This window comes from Acomys russatus, chromosome 32 (genome assembly GCF_903995435.1).
Source record: "Acomys russatus chromosome 32, mAcoRus1.1, whole genome shotgun sequence".
Lineage (NCBI taxonomy): Eukaryota > Metazoa > Chordata > Mammalia > Rodentia > Muridae > Acomys > Acomys russatus.
Genome location: NC_067168.1, coordinates 48,716,416 through 48,727,792, shown reverse-complemented (window position 1 = coordinate 48,727,792; position 11,377 = coordinate 48,716,416). Strand labels below are relative to the sequence as shown.

Sequence of the window (11,377 nt, the reverse complement as noted above, 5' to 3'; positions counted from 1 at the left end):
CAGGAGCGAGGTGTGGGTCTGCCTCCAGCTCAGTTGTTTCTCTGGGAGGAGAGGCCTTGGGTTAGCAGGGGTAAAGGAAGGCTGCGCTGGTGTTCCGTCGCAGTGCTAGGGACAAGCCCATGGGGTTGGGTCTAGGGCAACATAGAGAGGAGAGGCTCTTTGGGCAGCCTACTTTGAACCTATGACTCATAATGCCCGCATCCATATGTAAGCAGAATGTCTCCCCCACCCCCACCTCACATCAACACATAACCTCTGTCCTTATTCTGGTTCAAAAATCTCCCTGTCCTCTTATAAAGTGAAGTTAACATTGACATTTTTAGAAGATTATTTCAAGTGGAATTTTCCTAAAAGTCATTTGCTTTTCTGAAAAGTAACTATTTTTACATCAAAGACAGTAGCATGAAAGTAAGTCCTTTCACTCTTAAAGATCATGCTGCAAAGATGCATTATTAGATAAAAGAGACAAGTTGCTAGCTGTGTAGAGCGTGTTACATCTTTTTCTTTTCTTTCTTTTTTTTTCTTTTTCTTTTTTTCTTTCTTTCTTTCTTTCTTTCTTTCTTTTTTTTTTTTTTTTTTAGGTTCAGCTTTTTATTGAGCAGGTTAACAAGAGGTTTAGTCAAAAAGACCAAAGCCCATGTCGTCATCAGACTCCTCAGATTCTTCCTTCTTTGCTTCCACCTTCTTCTCCTCAGCTGGGGCAGCGGCGGTGGCTGGTGCAGGACCTCCTGCTGGTGCAGCTCCCGCGGCTGGAGCTGGCCCACCAGCTCCTACATTGCAGATGAGGCTCCCAATGTTGACATTGGCCAAGGCCTTTGCGAACTGGCCAGGCCAGAAAGGTTCAGCGTTGACACCGGCTGCTTTAATGAGGGCATTGATCTTCTTCTCGGTGACCGTCACCTAGTCGTCGTGAAGAATGAGGGCGGAGTAGATAGATGCAGGCGAGCTCGGAGGCAGAGGCCATGTTGTGAACTGCGGGCCTCACCCCAACGCGGCTTTAGCTTCCTCGAAGAACCGAGCACCTTGCCGGCAGCACTCTTTTTCTTTTTAGAAAACGAAGTCGAGCATAGTAGTGCATGCTTGTATTTCAAATAGTTCTGAGGTTAAGGCAGAAGGATTACCAGCCAGGGCTATATAGCAAGACCTTGCGTGAAAAATACAAAGCAAAACAAAAATATGATTACAATAAGTTAGGAGTAGTGGTGCATGCCTGCAATTCCAAATACATAGGAAGCTGAGGTAGAAGAACAGCAAATTCAGAGCTGCCGGGCAACTTAATGATCCCATCTCAAAACAAACAGTAAAAAGATGGTGGGGTGGGGGTGGGGAGGGTGGGGGGCGGAGTTCTTTGCATCCCTCCCGGGGCTGAAGCGGTAAATTGTAGGCATATGTATCTTATCAAAAACTAGAAACTGAAAGCGCTTCCCTCTACCGTCTCCACAGGGAGTGATTCCCCATGACTGGTAAAAACTAGAGGAAGGTCTCAGTCTGCTCGAAGCCAACAGTCCCAGGCCAGGTGGAGTCACTCACATCAAAGTTCCAGACCACCAAGCTGAGTCAGCGTTAGAGAGAGAACGGACAGGTTTCCCAAGGGGCCCTGGGAAGCTGAGCTGATAATAAAGTTCTGCTTTAATCTTCACACATACGAAGTAGCATGAAATATTCCGGTGTTACTAGTCCATGGTTTCCCAGTATTACCAACCTGTTATTTCTCAGGGTTAATTAATCCATTACTTCCCTGTATTAACTAACGGGTTACTTCCCTGGACTTCTCTGACTCCTGCTCCTGCCTTGCAAGGAAAGAAGCTTGGACATTACTAACTTGCCTTTTATTAATTCATCCCCCCCCTGCACCCCCTCTTTGCCTCTAACTATAAGCCAAGCCCTCCCTCCTGCCCCCCTTTTGCCTTTGACTATAAGCCAAGCCCTCCCCCATCGTCTGCTTGTTATCAGAATCTTGACTCATAGCCCAGCACTTCATTTCCCTGTGTTCCACGAAAAATTAGGAAATAGAAATTACCAAGGGAAATAGACCTACTGCTTGCTTGGCCAGAAGGAGCTGGTTGCTGCTAATTTCTCCCACTGTGCCTGAAAAGAATGTAAAGAAAACCATGGCACCAAGGCCAGAAAATATTGTAGGCTGAGTTGTGAGATAGTTGTCTCAAAGGGAGTAAAAAATGGTTTATTCTGGAACCAAATATGAGTGGCCGTGCCAGAGAACACAGAGTCAAGTTATCCTCAAAATCGCATTCCAACTTGGTAACACTCATGAAGTTTCTATAGCAATAGAACAAAGCAAGTTACAAACCAAGACAATTTCCTGATACGTCAGAGGAAACACCAGGAGAGTGGGCTTCAGTAAAGCGGAGAAATCTGCTGGAGGGCTCAGATGCTGTCTGATGGCGTGTGGACATTGGAAGAGAGCGCCTGTTTGTGCATTCCCACAGGATTTCACCCGATAGACACAGGGAGTTAGGTCACACATAAGGATTGGCAGTGCATAGCTATTTCGGGGGCTAAGACAGCCCAAAATAATTTGGCTCCCAACCTTTATGTCCTACCTCCTCATAGTCACTTAGTCAGACTCACAGAGTGTTTTAAACAGGTCTGTCTTTTTTTCCAGAAACTTCATTTCACACAGTGAACAGTTCTTTTCCTGACCAGGAGGGAAGGCTGACTGGGCCTCGGTTGTGCATGATACGGGGAGGAGGGGTTGTGTGCCATGGCACTCCTGTTGGAGATCAGAGGACAACTTTGCAGAGATGGTCTCTCCTACCTTTAAGTTGATTTTGAGGCTCAGAGTCAGATCATCTTGCCAGTCCCTGGTATGGTTATTTTCACCCAAGGAAGTTTCCTTTAGGACATTAGATGGCGATGTAGTTGAGGAGAGGCCCTGGGCACGGTTACAGATCAGGAAGGAACGCTGACCACTAAGACCATAGATCCAGAGGAGTAGAAAGGAGTTCTTACTAAACATAGACCTAAAGAAGGCAAGATGTGTTTTGACTGTAAACATGGGTCATCAGCGTGCTTATTAGATTTTCTCAGAAAAAGGAGTGGAGTTCTTCGAGCACTTTGATCCTCACTGTTAAAGTCCATGCTTCACCCAGTGGGAGGCTTAAGCCAGGGCTCTTTTGACTCAAAGGTCAAAATTCACAGCTTGCCACTTTTCCCATATTGCAATAGGCTCCCACACATAGAAATGGGGTGGGGGGATCCCTTTTTCTTCCTGTGTGCCTCCCACCCATATGTCCTCACTTCCTACCATCCTGTGATTTCCTCTCTGCTGTGATGTTCACTTAAACAGCCCCATGGGAGCCAGGCTTTGTAACAGAGGCTAGGAACACAATGACAGTCTCCAATTCGCCTTCTCAGTTCCTCGCTTACCTGTGTGTTCCTGCCTCCCTCCCTGTCTCGTGTCGTCTTCCATGGTGCAGAGCTTGGTCTTCTCCCTCCGTCTCTTTCTCTCTCCTCCCAACCCACTTCTAGAACCAGAATTGGAATCTACTGAGAGTTTTCTGCTCATTGCAGTAAAACCATCTTCTATATATAGACTAGGTTTTTCCCATTTCCACATAAAATTCTTGTTGCCTGGTCTCTCAAGTATCTTCCGTGTTCCCTCACAGCACCCTGTACCTGTTACAATCCTCCAAACTAGGTGTTCCCTCCCCAATTCTCCCAACAGCCTCCAGTCTTTATCGCTAACACATTTACATGTTATTTGTATCAGGGGTGCTCAGCCATGGCACATGTGTGGAGGTCAGAGGACAACTTTTGGGAGTCAGCTTTTTTTCCTTCCTCCATGTGTGTCTTAGAAATAAAGTTCAGGCTGTCGGATTTGGCAACAAGTACCTTAACCCACTGAACCAAGTTACTGGCCCTTGTTCTAGATTTTTGAGATAGAGTCTCACCATATAGCCCAGAACATTCTAGAAGTTGCTAGATTCTCCAACGGTCTGCGGTCTGACTGCTGTGATTACAAGCATGTGATGTCACATCAGCTGAGTGTGATCTTTTTGCATAGAGAATATGAAATAAGTTCCCACCAATTACAGATTATATATATTTGTGGCTCTCTATTTGCTAAAGTCGATGTGTAACTCCAAAATTGATAGGACTTATGTTTCTTTTGAGGTCACTTATAGACATGCACAAAAAGAATAGCAAAAAGAAAAGACCAAATGTTTCAGATGTGCATTCTCAATTTTTGTTGTCAGCCGAATAGATAAAGATCTTGCAGGTATGTCTTGTATGTAAGACCGTCGGATGCCCCCTCTAGCCCAGTACCAGACCCACTTGGTAGCTGATCAAAAATGGGTGTCTATACCTGAGTGACCCCAATCATCCAGTGTACCCCCACTCTTGAGCAGCATACTGGGTCCCAAACAGATCTCAAACACAGAGTTGGGTACCCTGAGTCATCTCAACAGCAAGCCTCTGAATTTGAAGAAGAGATGAGGCAGTCGCTGTCTGGTGGCTGAGGGAGTAATTGAACCACTCAAGAGCAACCAAGCCAGGGAGAAGGGATGTGAAAATAAATGACAGGAGAAAGGGGGAGCGGTGACTAAAGAAGGGCAAAAGGACACAAGGAGCCAGAGAGTAGAATTCATAGACACTACAGTCACCAGAAGTTTTCCAGAGAGATGCCAAGTCATAGGACCAAGGTCTTGGACCACAGGCTGCTGCCCAGGGCTTAGGCTCTTAATACCCAAGGACTGAACAGAGGACTGCAACACTTCCAAAATTTAGGGTCTCTATGCCCCAGGCCTGCATGAGAACTGTAACACTTAGAGGGACAGTTCCTGGTATATCTGAGGCCTGCCATGATTTCTTCTGAGTAGAACAAAAGAACCACCATCCATCTGACTGGGGACAGTGCAGCTACCACCACCATTTTGCAGAAATTGGGGCACTTTAAGGAAACTGAAACACTCAGAGTCTATGACTATTTATTGTTCAAGGCCACTGACTTATGTAGTAAGGTGTCCATAGCCATGATAAAACAGCATGACCAAAAGCAAATTGGGAAGGAAGATGTTTATTTGGTCTATACTTAAAGGTCACAGCCCCTGATTGGAGAGAGTCAAGGTAGGAACCTAAACAGGCCAGGAACCTTCAGGAGGGAGCTGGAGCATGAGCCAGTGCTGCTTACTGGCTCGCTCCCCAAGGCTTGCTCAGCCTGCTTGCTTGCTTTTTTAAACTTTTTTTTTAGGTTTACTTATTTTATTTGGCTGGCATGTATGCATGTGCACCACATGTGGGCGTGGTGCCACTGAAGGCCAAAGAGGGCATTGCATCCTCTGAAAATGGAGCTACAGACGGCTGTGAGCCACCGTGTGAGTACTGGGAAGTGAACCTGGGTCCTCAGCAAGAGCAACAAGTGCTCTAAGCCTCTGAGCCATCTCTCCAGCCCCAACTCAGCCTGCTTTCCTACACACCGCAGCCCGCAGCCCAACAACCTGCCCTGAGGGGGCACCGCCCACAGTGGGCTTGGAGATTCACACCAACCTCCATTAAGAAAATGAAGCACAATCACCCAAAGGCCAGGCTTAGGGAGGCATTTTCTTCCCTGAGAGTCCCTCTTTCCAAATGAAATCTAGGTGGTGTCAATTTGATGTGAAACCAGCCAGCACAGCGGCACGGCTGTGAAATGTCTCGTGGATCTCTGGCTCCAGAGTCTGAGCTCTTACCCACTAAAGCCAGAGGCCTCTTTGTGCTTGCTGGACAATTTTGCGTGAAGAATGGGAGTTAAATGTTTCAAAAAGCGGGCCAGGCATGGTGCTGCATGCCTTTAATCCCACCACTCGGGAGGCAGAGGCAGGCAGATCGCTGTGAGTTCGGGGCCAGCCTGGTCTATAAAGCGAGTCCAGGACAGCCAAGGCTACACAGAGAAACCCTGTCTCGAAAAACAAAAACAAAAACAACAAAATGTCTGAAAAAGCAACAAGTGTGTCACCTGGCCCTCACCCCATATAACCAGCTGTCCTCCCCACAAGCATAAGGAAAGGTTAAAGTGTTGTTGTTGGTTGCCTACCCTGAAGGTCACTGCCATGGTCTCCACAGAATGAGCCCTAGGTGCTCCTTTTTAAGGTCCAAACAGGCCTTGAGTCATGTGTTTCACTCTGTGAGCACCTCTAAAATTATTTTTGCTTGGTTTTTTTGTTTGGGTGGTTTTGGGGGGGTTGTTTATTTCTTTGAGACAGGGTTTCTCTGTGTAGCCCTAGCTGTCCTTGACTCTATTTGTAGACCAGGCTGTCCTTGAACTCAGAGATCCACCTGCTTCTGCCTCCCTGAGTGCTGGCATTAAAGGTGGGAGCCATCATGCCTGGCTACGTGCTAATAAAGTTTTAAGTTGCATTTGTTTACTTATTTGTGTGTGTGTTTGAGTGTATGTACACACCTCAGAAGCCAGAAGAGGCTGCCAGATCCCCGCCATGGTTCTCAACCTTTCTAAGGCTGTGACCCTTCAATACAGTTTCTCATGTTGTGATGACCCCAACAATAACATTATTTTCACTGCTACTTCATAATTGTAATTTTGCTACTATTATAAATTGTAATAAAAAATATCTGATATATGGTCCCTGTGAAAGAGTCTGTCAAGTCCCAAAGGGGTCATGGTACACAGGTTGAGAGCCAATGCCTTAGAGCTAGAGTTACAGGTGCCTGTGCGCTGCCTGACTTGGGTGCTGAGATCTCGATCCTGGCCCTCGGATGTGGCCAGTGCTCTTGCTGGCCCCTGAGCGTGGCCAGTGCTCTTGCTGGCCCTAGTAAAGTTCTAGCTCCTCATTCTTCAGCAGAACAACAAAGTCAGCTGTCACCTTTGCCCCCGAGGAAAGGCTTGGGGACTGGATGGGCCAGGTATTAGTGACTTTTCTGTGGCTGCCATAAAACACCACGACCGGCCGGGCGAGACGGCGCGCGCCTTTAATCCCACCACTCGGGAGGCAGAGGCAGGCGGGTCAATGTGAGTTCAAGGCCAGCCTGGTCTACAAAGGGAGTCCAGGACAGCCAGGGCTACACAGAGAAACCCTGTCTCAAAAAACAAAAACAAAAACAAAAAACAAACAAACAAAAAAACCCAAAACAAAACAAACCCACCATGACCAACGTGACCTATGGAAGGAAAGGTTTATGTTGGGCTCACAGTTCCAGAGGATATCAGAGGCCACCATCATCACTTCTGGGAAGTAGGCACAGCAGCAGGAATATCTGGGAAGTCACACCTCTAGCCTCAATGGTGCAAGTCTTCAAGCTCTCAAAACCGACCCCCCAGCGACCCGTCCTCCAGCCAGGCCACACCTCCCAAACCTACCGAAGCAGGCCCATCCAACAGGAGACCAAGTTTCCAATCACCTGACTCTCGGGGGCCAGTCTTCTTATTCAAGCCGCCGCAGGCCGCGTCCACCTTGGTGCCTCCTGACCTGTGGGCTAAGCTCCTCCTTCATGGGCCAAAACCTCGGGATCATCGCCTCTGTGAGGCAGCAAAGAGGAGGTGAGACTGGGAGTTCTCTGCAAGTTGCTACCAAGCAGATGAGCTCTGAGCATCCTGGTACGAGACTCTTATTTTCCTGAGAGCCCATAGTGCAAAGGATTCTTTACCAAACATCAGCTCCTTAATTAACTCTCAAAACGTCATGCATTTTTTTTTTTTTGTACCAAAGCCTTATGATTCTCAAGTACACATGAAAATATCCCACTTGGAATGACTCACACCACAATTATCCTTTGACACAGAGACAGACCTTGGGATTAAGTTTTAGTCTGTTCATTAAAAGAGAATGGAAAAAAAAATCCTTTCAAGTGCTGCAAATCTCCTCAGGCCTGTGATTGCTTCTGGAAACAGATAATCTTATTTGAAGAAAGTTTGAATTTATAAAATAGTGTTAGTTACATTTGGCCTAGAGGTATTTACAATTTGTTATTATCAGGCTAAGAAGAGGCTAAGGACAACACACATTTATTTCCAAGTGTCTCAAGTGTCTCTTGTCCGTATTTTGGTGATTGTCTGCAATTCATCCGCATTTTAATGAACACACTGTACTGATCTACATTTCTGCCATGAATCTGGCATTTAGTCGTACCATGTTTGGGGATCTCTTGTATTTTTATTAGCTTATAATGACATAAGATCTCACCCTATAACTCAGGCTGGCCTAAGCCCCTCTTGTAAGTGCAGTACTGACTTTTGTCATTGCCGTGGCTAAATGCCTGACAAGACACAACGCAGAGGAGGAATTGTGTTAGGCACAGGGGCACAGGCAGGTGGCAGCTGGTCACACTGAATCCTCCAGCAGGAAGCAGAGCATGAACAGGAAATGGAGGTGACCTACAAAACCACCAAGCTCCATTTCCAGTGACCACTCCTTCACCAAAGTTTTACCTTCTGAATATTTCACAGCCTTCCTGAACTGTGACACCCACTGGTTGGTGGTGGTGGGGCAACTGTTCAAAAACATGAGCATATGGGGGCCATTTCATATCTAAACCACAATAATAGGCTTGCGTTATACTCCCGGCAATCCTCCTGCTTCAGCTACCCCTTGTTCGCTGCCTCTGTGTTGTGTGTCTTGTCTTCCCAAATAGTCTGTAAGACTTATTTTATTTATTGCATATGAGTGCTTTATCTGCAGAAGAGGGCACCAGATCACATTATAGATGGTTGTGAGCCACCATGTGGTTGCTGGGAATTGAACTCAGGACCTCTGGAAGAGCAGGTGGTGCTCTTCACCACTGAGCCATCTCTCCAGCCCCCCAAATAGTCAGTAAATGAGTGAAATCAAATGATCATGCCCTGCTGACCTTGTCCAGCAATTTTACACAAAGGAAAGCTAGTTATCCATTCAACTAGATCCCAAAGATCTAACGCCTTATTTTCCACCCCAGTCACGTACTAGACAAGGAAAAGAGAGGCCTCAGTTTTCAACTCTGTCCAGTTTGTGGGGTATAGAGATTGTGTGTTGTTAAGCCTCATAGGCTGAAGGTTTGGCCCTCAGCCAGTGGATCCAACCACACACAGCTCTGCTCTAACCAACGAGCTGAGCCATCCCTGGGAAGTGGTGGAGACAAGACCTAATTGGAGATGCAAGCTCTTTGCAGCTATGTCTTGCTCCCGGCCCTTCCTTTGCCTTCTCTGCTTCCTGGCCATGGTAAGATGTGTATACAGGGCTGGGCGTGGTGGTGCATGCCTGTAATCCCAGCACTCGGGAGGCAGAGGCTGGCAGATCGCTGTGAGTTTGAGGCCAGCCTGGTCTACAAAGGGAGTCCAGGACAGCCTAGGCTACACAGAGAAACTGTGTCTCGAAAAACAAAACAAAGATGTGTGTACAATTTACTTTCCCGTTGCTGTGATAAAATACCATGACCATGGCAACTTATTTTAAAATGATTGCCTTATGATTCCAGAGGCGTAAGAGTCTATCATGGGAGGAAGGCATATCAAAAAGAAGCAGGCACGGGAACAAGAGCAGAAATATTGGAGCTCAAACCTTCAAATACAGGCATGAAGCAGAGAGAGTGAACTGGACGTGCCCTAAACTCCCCACACAGACAACCACGTGTTCAAGCCCAAGCCTACATTTCCCATTGGAACCACAGCCGTGAGCAGCTCTGCTCCACCATACCTTTCTGCCTCATCACAGGCCACAAGTAATGGAAGTAGGCCAGCATGGACAGAAACCTCCAAAAACATGAAGCAAAGTTAAGTGTGCCCTCCTTTGAATTGTTTCTCTCAGGTATTTTGTCAAAGTGAGGAAGGCATGAGTAGCAATGTATGAAAAAATTTAATGAGTTCTGGACACTTGAAGGGACTGTGAGAGCTGGTCAGCTGATATTGATGGCAATAACATATGTAGAGGAATGTTAATTCGGAACATGGCTGCTCTGGCAAGACCTTCTAGGTCTGTGTGATCCAGCTGGAATACGGACACGCCTTTAATCCAGGAGACAGAGGCATGCGGATATCTGGGTTCTAGTCAGTTCTGTTCAGGCAGTTCAGCTGAGTCAGTGAGTTGAGAGGCAGTGCGGGGGAGTTGAGTTTGAGGCAGTTCAGTTTGTGGAATTCAGAGGCTGTTTTACTTGCGGAGTTTTACAGACACTCTCCCGGTAAAGACAGAGTGAGCCAGAAAATGAGAAGGAATCAGATGATTAGAGCAGACTGCTGGAGTTAGCTTGAAGCTGGGCAGAGCAATTCAGTCAGAGGCCCAAAAGAGAAACCAGATTGAATCAGTCAGCTTGGAGAGGAGTCTGAGCCAGAGCAGCTGAGTTGAACCAGCCAGCCAGAGTTTAGAAAGAACTAGAAAGGGTAAGCAGTAAGTCTCAGCGGCTGAAAACATTCTAGGCCTAGATAAGATTGTACAGAGAGGCTGGAAGCTTCCAGGACTAGGTCTAGGTCAGCAGACAGAGGCAGTGAGCCTCTCAGACAACAACTGAGCCAGGAGAATAAAGGTTACTTTTACAGACATAAGTGCCTCATCTCTCAGTGGCCAAGGAACTCGTTGGATTTGCTTTGCCTGTCTGTGACTATGAACACACCTTAAGCAGGAACGGTGCCAAACATAGCTCTGTAGCTTGTTGCTTTTTAAACTACTCATTCTTCAGAATATATACCTAAGGAGAACCCTGAAATCTATTTTTTTTTCCTGCAATAGTGATTAAACCCAGAGCCTTGCACACGTTGACCAAGGGTTCCAGGACTAAGCTTCTATCCCAGTATTCAGGAGGCTGAGGTAGGAGGATCATAGGTTTGAGGTCATCCTGGGATGCAGAGTAAGACTCTGTATCAAAAAAACAGTAAGTAAACAAACAAACAAATAAATGCCAGCCACAGCAATTCCTGGCTGACTACACAATGATAACAACAAAACCTTTGCCATCATCAGTCTCTAAAGTTTCTATTGGAGCCCAAGGGGAAAGGATAAAAGACAGTGGTTAAGGTGGGTTTTCATGGTAGGAGGAGAACTGAAGAAAGGACAGAAAGTAGGAGGCAGGAGAGAGAGGACAAGAGGAGGAGGGGGCAGGTGAACCAGAAGAAAGAGCCATGCATAGGGCGGGGCAGGCAATGAGACATTATCTTCTCGGCTCTCTGCTCAGGCAGAGAAATGCCACAGTGAGTCAAAACCATCAGGCAGTCGCCACAGTGCAGCCTACCATCAACTGTGCTGTTCTGAAGCTGTTTAAAAACCAGAATAATCTGTCCCTCAGAGACAGCTCTCTGCTGTAGAACCTTTGTCACAGGCCAGGGACTACTGAGAATAAGGAGCTATTTCATCTCTGTCACCCTCAGCTTCTTATCTGCAGAAGAGGATGAGCAAAGCTTTTGTTTTAAGGATCAAGTGAGAGCGGACACAGAAAAATTGAGGCAGTGTTTGACACCCGG

The 11,377-nt window shown here is 46.7% G+C and overlaps 1 pseudogene; it reads right to left on the bottom strand.

Annotated features, from left to right (window-relative positions):
* Window positions 1-585: 585 nt before the first annotated feature.
* Window positions 586-964, bottom strand: LOC127184027 (60S acidic ribosomal protein P1-like; annotated as a pseudogene).
* Between the last annotated feature and the right edge of the window lie 10,413 nt (window positions 965-11,377).